General features: G+C 41.5%; 1 long non-coding RNA gene across 1 annotated transcript in view; it reads right to left on the bottom strand.

The window, feature by feature from the left end:
• Positions 1–12,462: 12,462 nt before the first annotated feature.
• The window catches only part of LOC137628456 (uncharacterized), a 67,281-nt gene continuing 61,386 nt past the window's right edge, over positions 12,463–18,357 (bottom strand). Inside the window, exon 3 of the long non-coding RNA XR_011041372.1 lies at positions 12,463–12,849. This is a non-coding gene — a long non-coding RNA (uncharacterized lncRNA). The remainder of the gene's footprint in view (positions 12,850–18,357) is intronic.

Genomic DNA, 18,357 nt, shown 5'->3' with positions numbered 1-18,357 from the left:
GGAGGAGTAGCAAGGATGGTCAGGGCAGTAGTCTTGCACGGCTCTTCTTATTTACCTGACTCAATCATGTGCATTAAATGGGACGAGACAGGGAGGCAACTTGGCATTTGTGAATCTTGTCTGCTTTTGAATGAGCTTCAAGGTGTCTGTAGTAATGGATCGTTCTGAAATTGCGCCAAAGGCCTGAAAATTACTATTTCTTTTAAAATTTTAATTTATTTTCTATTCTAGAAATAATGATTTTTGTATAAGTGTAGCCTATGATTTCATGTTTCGTTAAAGAATTAACGTAACTATGATTGCTGGAATCGGTATTGAAGTAATGTAAATGACATGAATGATTTACCCTTCAACTTCAGGAGAGCTCTAAACTATTCTCAGTGTCTTTGAATTGCAATTCAGATACAGTATCATTGTTTGTAAAATTATTAATAAAAAAAAAAAGGAAAAGGAAAGCATTCAAGGGCCTAGTAACATTGCATCCTCAGAAGAAAAATTTGCCTCAAGTTTCGGGTTACTAGGTGGGACAGGGGATGGCCTTGGTGGGCTTTCCTTTTCCTCCTTTTTTTATTAATAATTTTATCTCTCTTTTAGAGAAAGCACTACTTATACAATCATGAATTATATTAGCTCAAATGCTGAACTTTAGTAGCCCCTTTAAGTTCAAAAATGAACACGGATAGACCGATATTTAAAGAAAATGGAACAATTTGTCATTTTGTGTATCATATTGGATGAAGAGGGACTCGCCTAAAAGCCCCTCTTTGTCGAATCGCGTTTAATTCATGACAAATGTTAGTTTTCTTTGAATGTAGGGCGTCTAAAGCTTTCAGAAAATGAGGTTTCATAAATTTGATGCATACGTCATTGACTAGTGTGTTTATATTTTCATTATCATATAACTAAACATTACACTAAAACCTGTCTCACATTTGGCATTCAATCTTCTGCAATAAAGTCTATAACAAATATCTCCAATTTTTCTTTATCCATATTATGTTAATTGGAAGCATTATGTACATATAAAGGTATACCTTTATACCTAGAACTTTAATTTAATACTTTTATTATTGAATAAGAGGCTTTTGAGAAATATCAACTAAGAAATAACAAGACCATCATTTCTCATGACTTTAGTCAGGAAGAATATCTACTTGACAGACAGCTGGATTAAGTGGACTTTGGTCCAAGTGAAATACCGAGATATAGTTGTCATCTTGACTTTGTACTTTATATTCGTAAAACACTAGTACTGCTCCTCTCATCACCCTAGTAGGGGATGAACAACTCTGTATGTGGGAAACAATAACAGGCTAAGTGGACAAGTGGCTAGTTAGGAGAGAGGACTATTCCATGAGCCTTTTATCCAATTTATTGGGAATAGGGCATTTACTGCTACTAGAAGGGGTAGGGGGCCACGTAAGGAGAACACTCTGCCATATGAGGTTTAATAAAGGGAGAATACTCAAGTATTATATTTTTTTCATTCTAATTGTTTTATATACCAGGGAAATAAATAATTTGATACTTTCCATATGCCTTTTATTTTGGAATTCCAAATATTTTACAATGTGTTTAGTAAAAAAAATAACAGTTTAGGGCAATTTAATCTTTACAAGGTATAGTAATTATTTGAGATGCTTGTTTAACTCATAACTGTACATTGGTTAGAATATTTCGTCGTAAATAATAGGCACTACCCAATGAGGTATACTGCATAAGAATAATTAGTTGAAATAGCTAATCTTGAATTCTAATTTATGACAAAAAGATCATATCCCACTGCTAATAGCATAACTACAAATACTGATTAAGTTCAGGTAGGTTAGAGGGCCCAACATTTTGACTTCAGTAATATGAGCATTACCAAATACTTAAGTCATACCCTAGGTTCACTCATGATAAGTAAAAGATATTTGAATAGATAATTAAAATCAACTTCATTCATAAAAGACATGAGACATCTTAGCAAGGGGGCTAATTCTTAATATCACCTATAATTGATAGTAAAACTATCTTTTGCTAGTTTTCTTAATTGAAATAGATAGAAGACCAGTCTTTTTTTGCTAGTTTTCTATATCGAAATACATAGGTAGGAAAAAAAAGGGAGACCCACTTGACTTGTACAGGCATGCAAAAGCTGTCCATCATTGTCATTAGCATCAATTATATTAATGTGAGTTTTTGCAAAACAAATTAGACATGTTTGAAAAATAGTTTATGGAACAGTTTGTTTAGAGTCAATCTCTTGTATAAGACTAGTCCTGCATTTCTATCTGGTTTTAGAAATTAACACAATCTTAGGTTTTTAACATTTCTTATGGGAGATAGTAATAATTAACCCCCTATTACTAAACCCCGGATTGCTAGCTTAAGAATTCTGTTATGAACAAAGAAGTTTATTCTTATTAGATATTCAAATATCTTTTACTCAATAATCATGAATACATACTTTCTGACTATAATGAACCTAGATTATGACTAAAGTAGTTAGACCGCCCATATTATTGACGTGTTGGGCTATCTACTTTTACTTACAAAATATATGTAGTTATACAATTAGCAGTGACATGTTACATCTTTGCCATAAATTATAACTCAAGACTCTAGCTCTTTTATACTCGAGTATTTTCGTCTACACTAATAATTCTTCTGCAATAGACCCCATCGGGTAGAGCCTATTATTTACAAAAGAACTATTCAAAAATAATCATTCTAACCAATGTACAGTTATGAGTTATGCAAGCATCTCAAATGTCAATCAAGTTTCAATGATTAGTATTTGTATAAGATAAAACTGTAAATAACAAAACCCAGTATTTTATTGCATACAAAATGGAACTGGTTTTAAGCATTTGATATCTCCTTATTTACCATTTTCAATTCACATCCTATTTAAGCGAAGTTATTTTTTTAGATTTGCTAGGCATTTCTACATATAAAAACCCCTTTTGATAACTTTAAAAGATACAATCAACATTTCTATTCCAATTGAAATTTTCAACCACAATGTTACCGTTGAAATATGTGAGTATTATTTTTTGGGCTCGAGCCATGTCGTCCTGATGAAAGTTCCTCAAAGGAGTGCTTTCTACTTGGGATATCTCTGCTGCTTATCCTAAAAAGAAAGCTGCCTTTGAGGACCTTCCATAAGGACGACATGGCTATCTCGCACAAAAATAGATAAAAAAAAAAAAAATGTTTGAGCTTCCCTAAAGGTACTTATTCCTCCCATTATTATTATCATCATCATTATAACTAGCTAACCTAGAACCCTAGTTGGAAAAGAATAATGCTATAAACCCAAGGGCTCCAATAGGGAAAAATAGTCCAATGAGGGAAGAAAATGAACTAAATACACTACTGTACAAGAGAAGTAATGAACAATATGAAATATGTTAATAACAGTAACATTAAAACAGAGCTTCTTATATAATCTATAAAAAGACACATCAGCCTGTTCAACATGAAAACATTCGCTGCAAGTTTGAACTTTTGAAATCCCTAAATTGTCTTAACATAATTAATCATGACCTGACTATTTGTCTGTCCTCCTAAGCAGTTCCTTGGATGCAATTCCTATATACCTTTAATTTTAGCTTATGTATCGAGCACCAGATGTCTCGGCTTTCTCTTTACAAAATATTAATATTGATCCTTTCATTACATAGAACTACTTTCAAGCTTTTCGGTTATAATCTTGACATTTGACATTAAAACCACTCTTAAAGCATCTACTTTAAGAAATATTCTGTAAAATGTTTATTTAAATCAACTTCAATGATGGTTTCTTTCTCTTAAGACTACCTTAATGCAAATTACATTACCATTCCTTTCACAAAATCATTACATCAATTAAATTTGTAAAATACTCAAAACTACAAGTTACTAACTATATGAGCTATATTCTAGACTTGAGCAAGAGGCTGTTAATAACCTCTTTTGTATAAAGAATATACATACATACATATACCAAGGCACTTCCCCCAATTTTGGGGGGTAGCCGACACCAACAATGAAACAAAACAAAAAGGGGACCTCTACTCTCTACGTTCCTTCAGCCTAACCAGGGACTCAACCGAGTTCAGCTGGTACTGCTAGGGTGGCACAGCCCACCCTCCCACATTATCCACCACAGATGAAGCTTCATAATGCTGAATCCCCTACTGCTGCTACCTCCGCGGTCATCTAAGGCACCGGAGGAAGCAGCAGGGCCTACTGGAACTGCGTCACAATCGCTCGCCATTCATTCCTATTTCTAGCACGCTCTCTTGCCTCTCTCACATCTATCCTCCTATCACCCAGAGCTTTCTTCACACCATCCATCCACCCAAACCTTGGCTTAAAACCAGTTGAGAAGAGATTTTAACCTTTTAATACCAATTTAGCCATGTAAGACTGAAGTAAAATAAACAATTATTCTACTGCAAACAAGTTTTTGGAAGTGTTACCTGTGACCACAATAATTAAAATATTGATACTGAGAAAATTATCAATATAAGAAAATTGCTAAAACATACAGTATTTAATATGAAAATTTAAGATTGATCTTGCAAACACCTTGAGGGAAGATGTCAAAATAATTTAAACTTATTTTAAAACAGGTAAAGTATATTTTTTTTATTGTGGATATAACCTTAACTCCAAGAAATGAAATAAATATATATATATGAGAGAGAGAGAGAGAGAGAGAGAGAGAGAGAGAGAGAGAGAGAGAGAGAGAGAGAGAGAGAGAGAGAGAGAGAGAGAGAGTGTGTGCGTATTAGTCTTCTAATGCTTATTAATATATTTTAATTATAAAATAAATTTTTGAATATACTTACCCGGTGAATATATAATAGCTGCAACTCTGCGGCTCGACAGACAACATATTCAAAAAACTCGCGAGCGATCGCTATGCAGGTTGCGGGTGTGCCCGCCAGCGCCAACTGTCGGCCAGATACCACTCTTGAATGTAAACAAAACCTTCAATTCTTCTCGTCCCGCTGCGTCTCTATTGGGGAGGAAGGGAGGGTCATTTAATTTATATATTCACCGGGTAAGTATATTCAAAAATTTATTTTATAATTAAAATATCATTTTTAAATATTAAACTTAGCCGGTGAATATATAATAGCTGATTCACACCCAAGGAGGTGGGTAGAGACCAGAGTTAATATGTTTACAGCGTATAAGCTAAGAGTTTTTTCATTTTGACAGTTATCAATATAACAAAACCAAAATAAATAGGTACCTGGTAAGGAAGTTGACTTAGACGATTACTCTGCCTTGTAAGTCTGTCTTCCTCACGGAGCCCAGCGATCCTCTTAGGATGCTGACAGACTCCCAGGAGCTGAAGTATCAAGGGCTGCAACCCATACAACAGGACCTCATCAAACCCCTAATCTGGGCGCTCTCAAGAAATGACTTTGACCACCCGCCAAATCAACCAGGATGCGAAAGGCTTCTTAGCCTTCCGTACAACCCAAAAACAATATTAAAAACATTTCAAGAGACAGATTAAAAGGATATGGAATTAGGGAAGTGTAGTGGTTGAGCCCTCACCCACTACTGCACTCGCTGCTACGAATGGACCCAGTGTGTAGCAGTCCTCGTAAAGAGTCTGGACATCTTTCAAGTAAAATGACGCGAACACTGACTTGCTTCTCCAAAAGGTCGCGTCCATGATACTTTGCAGAGATCTATTTTGCTTAAAGGCCACGGAAGTTGCTATAGCTCTAATCTCGTGCGTCTTAACCTTAAGCAAAGATCGGTCTTCCTCACTCAAGTGTGAATGAGCTTCTCGTATTAACAATCTGATAAAATATGACAAAGCATTCTTTGACATAGGTAAGGATGGTTTCTTAACCGAACACCATAACGCTTCAGATTTACCTCTTAAAGGCTTAGTACGAGCTAAATAGAACTTAAGAGCTCTAACGGGGCATAATACTCTCTCTAACTCGTTGCCTACGATCTTTGATAAGCTAGGAATATCAAAAGATTTAGGCCAAGGACGAGAAGGCAGTTCATTCTTGGCTAGGAAACCAAGTTGAAGAGAACAAGAGGCTTTTTCTGTCGAAAAACCGATGTTCTTGCTGAAGGCATGAAGCTCACTGACTCTTTTAGCTGAGGCCAAGCACACCAGGAAAAGTGTCTTAAGAGTGAGATCCTTCAGGGAGGCTGAATGTAAAGGCTCGAACCTGTCTGACATGAGGAATCTTAGGACCACGTCTAAATTCCATCCAGGTGTAGCCAAACGACGTTCCTTAGAGGTCTCAAAAGACTTAAGGAGATCTTGTAGATCTTTATTGTTGGAAAGATCTAAGCCTCTATGCCGGAAGACCGAAGCCAACATGCTCCTGTAGCCCTTGATCGTTGGAGCTGAAAGGGAGCGAACTCTTCTCAGGTATAAGAGAAAGTCCGCGATTTGGGCTACAGAGGTACTGGACGAGGATACAGATACTGACTTGCACCAGTCTCGGAAGATTTCCCACTTCGATTGGTAAACTCTAATGGTAGAAGCTCTCCTCGCTCTTGCAATCGCACTGGCTGCCTCCTTCGAAAAGCCTCTAGCTCTCGAGAGTCTTTCGATAGTCTGAAGGCAGTCAGACGAAGAGCGTGGAGGCTTTGGTGTACCTTCTTTACGTGTGGCTGACGTAATAGGTCTACTCTTAGAGGAAGACTTCTTGGAAAGTCTACCAGCCATCGAAGTACCTCGGTGAACCATTCTCTCGCGGGCCAGAGGGGAGCAACTAACGTCAACCTTGTCCCTTCGTGAGAGGCGAACTTCTGCAGTACCTTGTTGACAATCTTGAATGGTGGGAATGCGTATAGGTCTAGGTGAGACCAATCTAGGAGAAAGGCATCTATATGTATTGCTGCTGGGTCTGGGACTGGAGAACAATAGATTGGAAGCCTCTTGGTCATCGAGGTTGCAAAGAGGTCTATGGTGGGTTGACCCCAAGTCGCCCAAAGCCTCTTGCACACATCCTTGTGGAGGGTCCATTCGGTTGGAATTACCTGACCTTTCCGACTGAGACAATCTGCTAGAACGTTCAAGTCGCCCTGGATAAACCTCGTCACTAGGGAGATGCCTCGATCTCTTGACCAGATGAGCAGGTCCCTTGCGATCTCGTACAGTGTCAGGGAGTGGGTACCTCCTTGTTTGGAAATGTACGCCAAGGCTGTGGTGTTGTCCGAGTTGACCTCCACCACTTTGTCTAGAAGGAGACTCTCGAAGTTTATCAAGGCCAGGTGAACTGTCAAAAGCTCCTTGCCGTTGATATGCATGCTCCTCTGACTTGAGGTCCACAGACCTGAGCATTCCCGACCGTCCAGTGTCGCACCCCAACCCAAATCCGATGCGTCTGAGAAGAGAACGTGGTTTGGTTTCTGAACTGCTAGGGGAAGTCCCTCTCGTAGACTGATATTGTCTTTCCACCAATTCAGGCAAGTCTTTACTGTTTCGGAAATCGGGATCGAGACCGCCTCTAGCGTCTTGTCCTTTTTCCAGTGAAAAGCTAGATGGAATTGTAGAGGTCGGAGGTGTAGCCTTCCTAGCGAGACAAACTGCTCCAGGGATGATAGAGTTCCTATCAGACTCATCCAATTCCTGACTGAGCAACGTTCTCTCTTCAACATCTTTTGGATTACGAGCAGGGCTTGATCTATTCTGGGGGCCGACGGAAAAGCCCGAAAAACTGGACTGCGAATCTCCATCCCTAAATACAGAATAGTTTGGGATGGGATCAGCTGGGACTTTTCCAAGTTGACCAGAAGTCCCAATTCCTTGGTCAGATCTAAAGTCCAATTGAGATCCTTCAGACAGCGATGACTGGACGAGGCTCTGAGAAGCCAGTCGTCCAAATAAAGGGAGGCTCGGATACCCGATAAATGAAGGAATTTTGCCACATTCCTCATAAGCCTCGTAAACACGAGAGGAGCAGGACTTAGGCCAAAGCACAGGGCCCGAAACTGGTACACCACATTGTCGAACACAAATCTCAGAAAAGGTTGGGAATCTGAGTGAATGGGGATGTGGAAGTAAGCGTCTCTTAGGTCGAGAGAGACCATCCAGTCTCCCTTTCTGACCGCTGCTAAAACTGACTTCGTGGTCTCCATGGTGAACTTTGTCTTTGTGACAAAGACATTCAGAGCACTGACGTCTAGCACCGGTCTCCAACCTCCTGTCTTCTTCGGTACTAGGAAGAGACGGTTGTAAAACCCCGGTGATTGAAGGTCCGAGACTTTGACCACCGCTCCCTTCTCTAGCAAAAGAGACACTTCTAGTTTCAGGGCTTGTCTCTTTGCTTCCTCTCGGTACCTGGGAGAGATCGATGGGGGACGTCGCTAGAGGAGGTTTGCGTACAAATGGGATTTTGTACCCCTCTCTGAGCAACCTCACAGACTGTTGATCTGCGCCTCTCTTCTCCCAGGCTTGCCAGAAGTTCTTGAGTCTGGCACCTACTGCTGTCTGAAGCTGCGGGCAGTCAGACTCTGCCTCGCGAGGACTTGGCTCCTTTCCTCTTTCCTCTCTTCCCTTCGGCACGAGTACTTCCCCTGCTGGGGGCTCTGCCACGAAAGGGCGGAATAAACCTGGACGCTGGAGTGTCTATCCTAGGTCTAGCAGACAAGGCAGACGAAGGGGTCCCTTTGCGAGCCGAGGACGCAACCAAGTCATGGGTGTCCTTCTGCACAAGGGACAACGATATTTCCTTAACTAAAAGTTCAGGAAACAAGAACTTAGATAAAGGGGCAAAGAGTAGCTCAGATCGTTGACAGGGCGTCACTCCTGCTGACAGAAAAGAGCACAGAGACTCTCGTTTCTTTAGGACTCCTGACGTAAACGAGGCGGAGAGCTCGTTGGATCCAATGCGGATGGCCTTATCCATGCAGGACATAATGAGTAAGGAAACCTGGGTTGTGCAGTCAAAACAACTCTAGGTTGCGGAGGTTGACGCACCGCGTCAAAACAAGTCAACTCTGATGGTTGGCGAACGTCCTGAACGTCACCAGGCGCATCAGTGAGTTGCTTAACGACCACATGCGGTTGAAAGTCCACACGAGACCGCATCGGGTGTGGTACAACCCCAACTGGTTGACGTGAGCTGGCAACACCAACGTCAACAGGACGCACAACAGAACGCTTGGGTGGCTGACGGCCAGGATCTCCATGAGATAAACGGCTAGGTTCAACGGAAACCTTCTCTGCGTTGTAATCTTCCATAAGGGACGCAAGCTTAGACTTCATGTCCTGCAGTATAACCCATTTAGGGTCTACGGTAACGGGTGCGGTAACAGCCGGGGTTAGCGTCTGAGACGGCACAACTTTGCCTTGCTTAGGCGGCGAGCAGTCATCCGATGACAGCAACGGGTCCGAACTGTCCCAATGACTACATCCGGGACGTTGGACCTGTCCTGAAGGGACCGACTTGCGTTTCAAAGGCCTAGAAACCTTGCTCCATGGTTTCTTGCGTGAAACGCCTTCGGAAGACGAGGTAAAAATGGGCTCTCTGGTCTTATGGTAGGGGCGATCTTGACGAGATACGCCTGATACCATAGAGGGAACGTCTGTTCGCTGATCAAGGCCTCTCGAACCCATAAGTCGTACGACATTGCTTCTCCCCTGGGCTTGGGAGCTTGCAAGAGGTCCCGGACTAGGTGAACGACAGGCACGAACAGACGAACCCTCGGTCGCAACACTGTTCACAACACTTTGCGCACTAATCACTTTCCCACTTTCCGCCGTGGCACTGTGGCACTTAAGTTCCTTCACGTCAGCCATGAGTTGATTATGGTCACTTGCTAACGCTTCAACTCTCTCCCCCAAGGCATGAATAGCACGTAACATGTCTTGCATAGACGGTTCCTGAGTGCTAGAAGGGGGGTTAGGAACAACCACTACAGGGGAAGGATTAGGTTCAGGGGCATGTGGAGAGGAAAAATCTACGGACCTAGATGAACTTCTCCTTACCCTATCTCTCTCTAGTCTGCGTGTATACTTATCATATTCGATAAAATCGAATTCCGAAAGGCCCACGCATTCCTCACACCGATCTCCCAATTGACAGGTTTTACCCCGACAATTGGAACAAACAGTATGAGGGTCGAGAGAAGCCTTTGAAAGACGCCTATTACAGTCCCTAGCATTACACTTTCGAAATCTAGGAACTTGAGAAGGGTCAGCCATTTTGAATTAGTCAAAGAAAATTCCAAAAACAATCCAAGTCATCAACAAATAATCCGATTCAATAAAGAGTTCAAGAGTTTATGTTGAGGAAAAACACCTGTACTGCGAAAGCTCAAACCAAAATAAAGTACTTCACCAAATATGATGGGAAAACTCCAGGTTCTACAGCGAGTATAAGTACGTCTTGTCGTCAACGTCGACAGAGAAGAATTGAAGGTTTTGTTTACATTCAAGAGTGGTATCTGGCCGACAGTTGGCGCTGGTGGGCACACCCGCAACCTGCATAGCGATCGCTCGCGAGTTTTTTGAGTATGTTGTCTGTCGAGCCGCAGAGTTGCAGCTATTATATATTCACCGGCTAAGTTTAATATTTAAAAACTATTTAAGACCTTAAATACAGATTCCTTTCACAGCTATTCAAAATTATTCTATTCATGACTTTCCTCCTTGCCTCCAGTTATGTAATATAAATGGATTAGTTTCTCGCACATTATGAAAAAGTATCTTTACAAAGCATACTTGGTTCTCCCTTTAATTAAATATATGGAGAAAAAAAATTCTAGTACTGGGGCTTTTATATGAAATTTTACTTCGCTATTATATTTATAATACCAAGGTTTATACACGTTTTGATTGCTAGAATCTGATAAGCTATTATCCCCTTCACAAGGTAAAAAAATTTTGAACAAGATGTGGCTAACTAGAGAGCAAGATTTGGTTTATCCAATATCTACGATCTTAAGCAACCCAACTACATATGAAGCCCTTTCCAGTCCATTGCAAGACAAAGGCCTCAGAAATGTCTTTATTCATGTCGGGGTTTGGCCAGTTTTCATCGCCACTGAGGATTGGTGATAATGGGAGACTTAGTCTGATTGCTCACAGAAAACCAACCTAGTGTGGATGGCCCTGACTATTAGTACAGCTTGGCTGACAAAGGTGATACATAAACCTTTTAATCATGTTAAGGTATCCCCACTCAGAGAGCGACTATCTTAAGCACGTGTTTATACCTTTTAAGAGAGTACAGGCTTAATACTGATTAGACGTTATGTAAAAGAAAAGTCAATGACAGTTACTAATAATGGAAGACAGTCTTGAAAACAAAGACATGAAACAATATTCATAGTTAATATAATTAGTTGAAGGTTATACATCCAGATGCAATTAATGTACTGTACTTTAATGTACAGATTGCAGAATGAATTTTAATTAACTGACAAAAAGATGATAGACATACTTTCCTTTCAGCGACACATTTAGATAACTTGTTTACAGTATTTAAAAATTCTAAAAATTATACATCCAGAAGTAGGAAATTGACATTTGATTTCACGAAAATTAAAAACAAGAGCAGCAAATTTCTAAGGAAGGATTCCTTCTTCATCATTTATATTTCTTGGTCTTAATTGGTTTTTAATATTCAATCTTCTCCTTTTTCAAAAACATTTCCAATAATACAACATGAAACTATCCCATCTAAAATCAAACATAGTATAAAAATTCCAGCTAATTATTTAATTAGGTAATAGGAATAAATTAACATTCAGTATATTCATATTTTCAGGCAACTAAAAGAATGATTGTTTTTAATATCAATAATAATTACGAATTTGAAATATGAATGCTAAATAGAAAGTGAAAACTCATAAAGGTAGATTTGGACCTATTTTCAACTTAAATTTTGGGCATTTAGAATTAACGGGGGAAAAAAAATAGCAACGTGCATTTTTAATGAAAGATGCTTAGAATTGAAAGCAAATTAAAATTAGCTTTATATGCACTGACTTTGTACAGACAGAGCTAATAAAATACTTTCTACTATCCTGAGTAAATATAAATAGCTTTAATAACAACATTCACAGCTTTCGGTAATAAAGACTTTGATAAACTTGAAATAATCAGTTAATATTGTTGATGTAAAAATTTATTATTATTATTATTGCTACTATTATTATCAAAAGCTAAGCTACAACCCTAGTTGGAAAAGACGATGCTATAAGCCTAAGGGCTAACAGGGAAAAAAAGTCCAGTGAGGAAAGGAAATAAGTAAATTGCAAGAGAAGTATAACAATCAAAATAAAACATTTTAAGACAATTAACAACATTAAACTAGATCAATCATATATAAACTACAGAAACTTCATAAAACAAGAGGAAGAGAAACAAGATAGAAAAAGAGCGAGCCCGAGTGTACCCTAATATTACAAGATAGAAAGAGCGAGCCCGAGTGTACCCTTACATTACTTGTTAACTGTAACTTAACTTTTTTCCTTAGCTTGAGTGATTGCTATTGAGCCTACGCGATATAAAAGGAGTGACCATTGTAATATACAACCCCCTAAAATCTCAACAACTGGTCAATTGAGCATTTCAAGATATCAGTAGTACTATAATGATATTTCTCTTAAGGGTATTTCAATGCTCAAGAAACGTATGAGGACAGATTGGGCGCTTCAGTTGAAATTAGGAACAAATAACCTAAATAATCTTCCTCGGAAACTTTCCGGATTTTTTTTTTTTTTTTTTTTTCCTGTAGTCAATCCAAGATCGTTCGCTGCTGGTCTTCATTTTGATGTCGTTAGGAATGTCTCACTATGGGTGCATAATTATAATCTAATTTCCAGTTTTGAGCACGATACCTTGAATAATTTTCTTCTTCTTTTCATGATTCTAGTCTGAAAAATAGATAAAGGATATTAATGCTACAGATATAAGTCTTATGCATGTATTTTAATATGCGCTACAATATAGAGACTATATTTTAGTAAAATATTCTAGCTGAAACTATAATACAAATATTATAATGTAATAAATATAAATTAATGGAAATAATGAGAAACTAGACATGTACATAATATTTATAATATGTTATTTTCATTAGTAAAATAAATTTTTGAATATACTTACCCGATAATCATGTAGCTGTCAACTCTGTTGCCGACAGAAATCTACGGTCGGGATACGCCAGCGATCGCTATACAGGTGGGGGTGAACACCACAGCGCCATCTGTGGTCAGGTACTCCAGTACTTCTTGTCAACACCACCTCAATTTTTTCCTCGGTCCACTGGTTCTCTATGGGGAGGAAGGGTGGGTCAATTAAATCATGATTATCGGGTAAGTATATTCAAAAATTTATTTTACTAATGAAAATAACATTTTTCAATATTAATCTTACCCGATAATCATGTAGCTGATTCACACCCAGGGTGGTGGGTGGAGACCAGCATACATGTTAACAAAGAAGCTAAGTATCCCGTATTTTATTTTATTAGTTATTCAAAAATAACATAAAATAAATAAGTACCTGGTAAGGAAGACGACTTGAACCATTACTCTGCCTTTATTAAGTACGTCTTTCTTACTGAGCGTAGCGGTCCTCTTAGGATGCTGAACGACTCTTAGGTGCTGAAGTATAAAGGGCTGCAACCCATACTAAAGGACCTCCTCACAACCTTTAACCTCGGCGCTTCTCAAGAAAGAATTGACCACCCGCCAAATCAACAAGGATGTGGAAGGCTTCTTAGCCGACCGTACAACCCATAAAAAGTATTCAAGAGAAAGGTTAAAAAGGTTATGGGATTATGGGAATGTAGTGGCTGAGCCCCCGCCTACTACTGCATTCGTTGCTACGAATGGTCCCAGGGTGTAGCAGTTCTCGTAAAGAGACTGGACATCTTTGAGATAGAATGATGCGAACACTGACTTGCTTCTCCAATAGGTTGCATCCATAACACTCTGCAGAGAACGGTTCTGTTTGAGGGCCACTGAAGTAGCCACAGCTCTCACTTCATGTGTCCTTACCTTCAGCAAAGCAAGGTCTTCTTCCTTCAGATGAGAATGTGCTTCCCTAATCAGGAGCCTGAATAGGTAAGAAACTGAGTTCTTAGACCTTGGAAGAGAAGGCTTCTTGATAGCACACCATAAGGCTTCTGATTGTCCTCGTAAAGGTTATGACCTTTTTAGATAGTACCTAAGAGCTCTAACTGGGCAAAGTACTCTCTCCAGTTTGTCCCCCACCAAGTTGGACAGGCTTGGGATCTCGAACGACTTAGGCCAAGGACGTGAAGGAAGCTCGTTTTAGCAAAAAACCGAGCTGCAAGGAACATGTAGCCGTTTCAGATGTGAAAAACTATGTTCCTGCTGAAGGCGTGGATCTCACTTACTCTTTTAGCTGTTGTCAAGCACACGAGGAAAAGAGTTTTTAATGTGAGGTCCTTAAAAGAGGCTGATTGGAGAGGTTCAAATCTTGATGACATAAGGAACCTTAGGACCACGTCTAGATTCCAGCCTGGAGTGGACAACCGACGTTCCTTTGAGGTCTTAAAAGACCTAAGGAGGTCCTGTAGATCTTTGTTGGTGGAAAGATCCAAGCCTCTGTGGCGGAAAACCGCTGCCAACATACTTCTGTAACCCTTAATCGTAGGAGCTGAAAGGGATCTTACGTTCCTTAGATGTAACAGGAAGTCAGCAATCTGGGTTACAGTGGTACTGGATGAGGAAACTGCATTGGCCTTGTACCAGCTTCGGAAGACTTCCCCTTTAGACTGATAGACTCTGAGAGTGGATGTCCTCCTTGCTCTGGCAATCGCTCTGGCTGCCTCCTTCAAAAAGCCCCTAGCTCTTGAGAGTCTTTCGAAAGTCTGAAGGCAGTCAGACGAAGAGCGTGGAGGTTTGGATGTACCTTCTTTACGTGAGGTAGGCGTAGAAGGTCCACTCCTAGAGGAAGAGTCCTGGGAATGTCGACCAGCCATTGCAGTACCTCTATGAACCATTCTCTCGCGGGCCAGAGCGGAGCCAACCAACGTCAGCCGTGTCCCTTTGCGAGAGGCGAACTTCTGAAGTACCCTGTTGACAATCTTGAACGGCGGGAATGCATACAGGTCGAGATGGGACCAATCCAGCAGAAAAGCATCCACGTGAACTGCTGCTGGGTCTGGAATCGGAGAACAATACAACGGGAGCCTCTAGGTTATCGAGGTAGCGAACAGATCTATGGTTGGCTGACCCCACAGGGCCCAAAGTCTGCTGCAAACATTCTTGTGAAGGGTCCACTCTGTGGGGATGACCTGACCCTTCCGGCTAAGGCGATCTGCCATGACATTCATATCGCCCTGAATGAACCTCGTTACCAGCGTGAGCTTTCGATCTTTAACCAGATGAGGAGGTCCCTTGCGATCTAGAACAACTTCCACGAATGAGTCCCTCCCTGCTTGGAGATGTAAGCCAAGGCTGTGGTGTTGTCAGAGTCCACCTCCACCACCTTGTTAAGCTGGAGGGACTTGAAGTTTATCAAGGCCAGATGAACCGCCAACAGCTCCTTGCAATAGATGTGAAGTGTCCTTAGCTCCTGATTCCATGTTCCCGAGCATTCCTGTCCGTCCAAAGTCGCACCCCAGCCCGTGTCTGATGCGTCAGAGAAGAGACGGCGGTCGGGTTTCTGAACAGCCAAAGGTAGACTTCCTTGAGAAGAAAGCTGTTCTTTCACCACGTGAGAGTAGACCTCCTCTCTTCGGAAACAGGAACTGAGATCGTCTCTAGCGTCATGTCCTTTATCCAGTGAGCCGCTAGATGATACTGAAGGGGGGGAGGTGGGGTCTCCCTAACTCGATGAACAGGGCAGCGATGAAAGTGTCCCTGTTAGACTCATCCACTACCTGACTGAGCATCGGTTCCTTCTCAGCATGCTCTGGATGCAATCTAGGGCTTAGTATATCTTTGGGGCCGACGGAAAAGCCCGAAAAGCTCGACTCTGAAGATCCATACCCAGGTAGACAATGGTCTGGGATGGGACGAGCTGGGACTCCTCAAAATTGACCAGGAGGCCCAGTTCCTTGGTCAGATCCATAGTCCATCTGAGAATCTCCAGACAGTGACGACTTGTGGGAGCTCTTAAAAGCTAGTCGTCTGACGGAGCCGGACACAAGATCATGGTACTGCTGCACAGTCTGTGAACTGTCAACCAAGGGGAAGCGAGGAAATACAGTGACAACCCGAAGCTGTCTAGACTGTCTGGGTCGTACAGACAACTCCTTATCGGGTTGCTGAGGTTGCCGCACTGCGTCACAACAAGTCACTTCTGCTGGTTGTTCAACGTCTTCCCAGTGACACACTGACTCCGTAAACAAAAAATCCTCTAACAAGGACTAAGCTTGGACTGCATGTCTTGCAACACAGCTCAAGGTCTATGGGAGCAGGTGTGGTAACAGACGGGGTTAGCGACTGAAGTGGAACCATTACCCTCCCTGGAAGCATGCTATGCTTAAATAAAAGTCCATAGGAGGCTAAGCAGCTAAAGGCTCCTCTCCAAATGACAGAGTCCTCAAGGGAAAATCAGAAGGAGGGAGAATAGCACTTTCTCATCTACAGGAACCATATCCGAGAAAAGCTAAGTTCTCTCAGTGAGGGTTTCACTGGTGCAAAAGCAGCAGACTAGAAGGCAACGTTATGAAACTGCTTGACAATCTATTGAGTTGGCAACAACCAAAGATGTGTGACTGAGAAGCATGCGGTAAGGTATGCAGAGCATGCTGTATGCAGAGCATGCTGTATGTAGAGCATGCTGTAAGGTAAGCAGAGCATGTTGCATGGCGTGCGGCTTATGCTGCATGGGATGAGGCTCATGCTGCATGGGATGAGGCTCATGCTGCATGGTATGAGACTCATGCTGCATGGGATGAGGCTCAAGCTGCAAGGGATGAGGCTTATGCCGCATGCGTTGAGGAGGATGCCGCATAGTATGAGGCTCCTGCCTCATGGGTTGAGGCGGTTATTTATTCTTAAAAGGAAATCTGAACCTGACCCTAATCTAGCTGTCCGAGGATTTACCTGGTGAGACATCAGTCTCTTTACCAGCGAGTTTTACCAGATTTCCCCGGGCCACCACGTGACACAATTGGTAGTAATTCATTCAAATTACCCCTAATGAGTCAATATGGATAAATATCAACACAACATCGTGTTCAAATAGAAATAAATTTCTACCTCATACTTGGGATCGAACGCTAGCCCCTTCTAATGAAAGGCCAGGTCGAAACCAACCATGCCACGAGAGCCCATTGCCGCATAGCATGAGGCTCCTGCCTCATGGTTTGAGGAGGACGCTGCGCAGAGAGAGGCTCATGCTGTGAAGAATGCGGTTGCTGCATGCGTTGAGGCGGCTGCCTCATAGCATGAGGTTCCTCAAGAGTTGAGGCTCTTGCCTCAAGAGTTGAGGTTGCCTCAAGAGTGGAGGTGGCTGCCGCAAGAGTTGAGGTTGCTGCCTCAAGGATGGTGGAGGTTGCCGCAACGCAAGAGGTTGCTGCATAGCGCTGGTAACTGGCAACTCCCAATGCGGCAGCTCACGCGTGGAGGTAGGTTGAGGAACCTCAACATCATACGTCTGGCAGGGTGGACTGCGCAGAGGTGGAGTTGAGGTTGCTGCCTCGAGGATGGTGGAGGTTGTCGCACCGCAAGAGGTTGCTGCCTCGAGGATGGAGGAGGTAGTCGCAACGCATGAGGCTCCTACCTCAAGGGTAGAGGATTGATTGATTGATTCAAAGTTTTCAGGCATCCTGACATCTGAGGTCATTGACGCCGGTAACATTTAATTTATGTATACAAAAATAAAAGACAAAATAAAATAAAAAATAAAAGAGTATTCAATTAAAATCATAAAAGTTGAATGTAATAAAAGTTAAATATTTTTCAGAAGACCTGCTTCTGAAATAAATCTAAAAATGCCACTTGCATGGTAGGACACATCATTTCCAAGAATCTTGGCAAGGATGAACCTGCCACCCTCACCTCGAGCCTCAAACAAATATCTATTCCGCAAGTTGTTATAATTGGGGCATTCGGTCAACAAATGCCTTACTGTTAGAGGTACTACACAGTCGTCACAATATGGTTGGTGTTGGCCCTTCAGCAAAAACTCGTGTGTAAACCGAGTGTGACCAATACGGAGACGACAAAGAGACGTCTCCCATTTTCGGGGCATCATATTATACCTCCAAGGAGATATGTCATTTGTTATCTCTAGCATTTTATTGCCATCTTGACTATCCCATTGCTGTTGCCATTTATTGCAAACCAATTTCTTGATGTCAGGTAAGAAATCATCACAGGGAATGGGATACCTTCTTGGCAGCAACTCTGATGCAGCCTCCTTAGCCAGTGAATCTGCCTTCTCATTCCCAGACACAC

The sequence above is a fragment of the Palaemon carinicauda genome, chromosome 36 (assembly GCF_036898095.1).
Source record: "Palaemon carinicauda isolate YSFRI2023 chromosome 36, ASM3689809v2, whole genome shotgun sequence".
Classification (NCBI taxonomy): Eukaryota; Metazoa; Arthropoda; class Malacostraca; order Decapoda; family Palaemonidae; genus Palaemon; species Palaemon carinicauda.
This window is presented reverse-complemented; position numbering and strand designations above follow the sequence as displayed.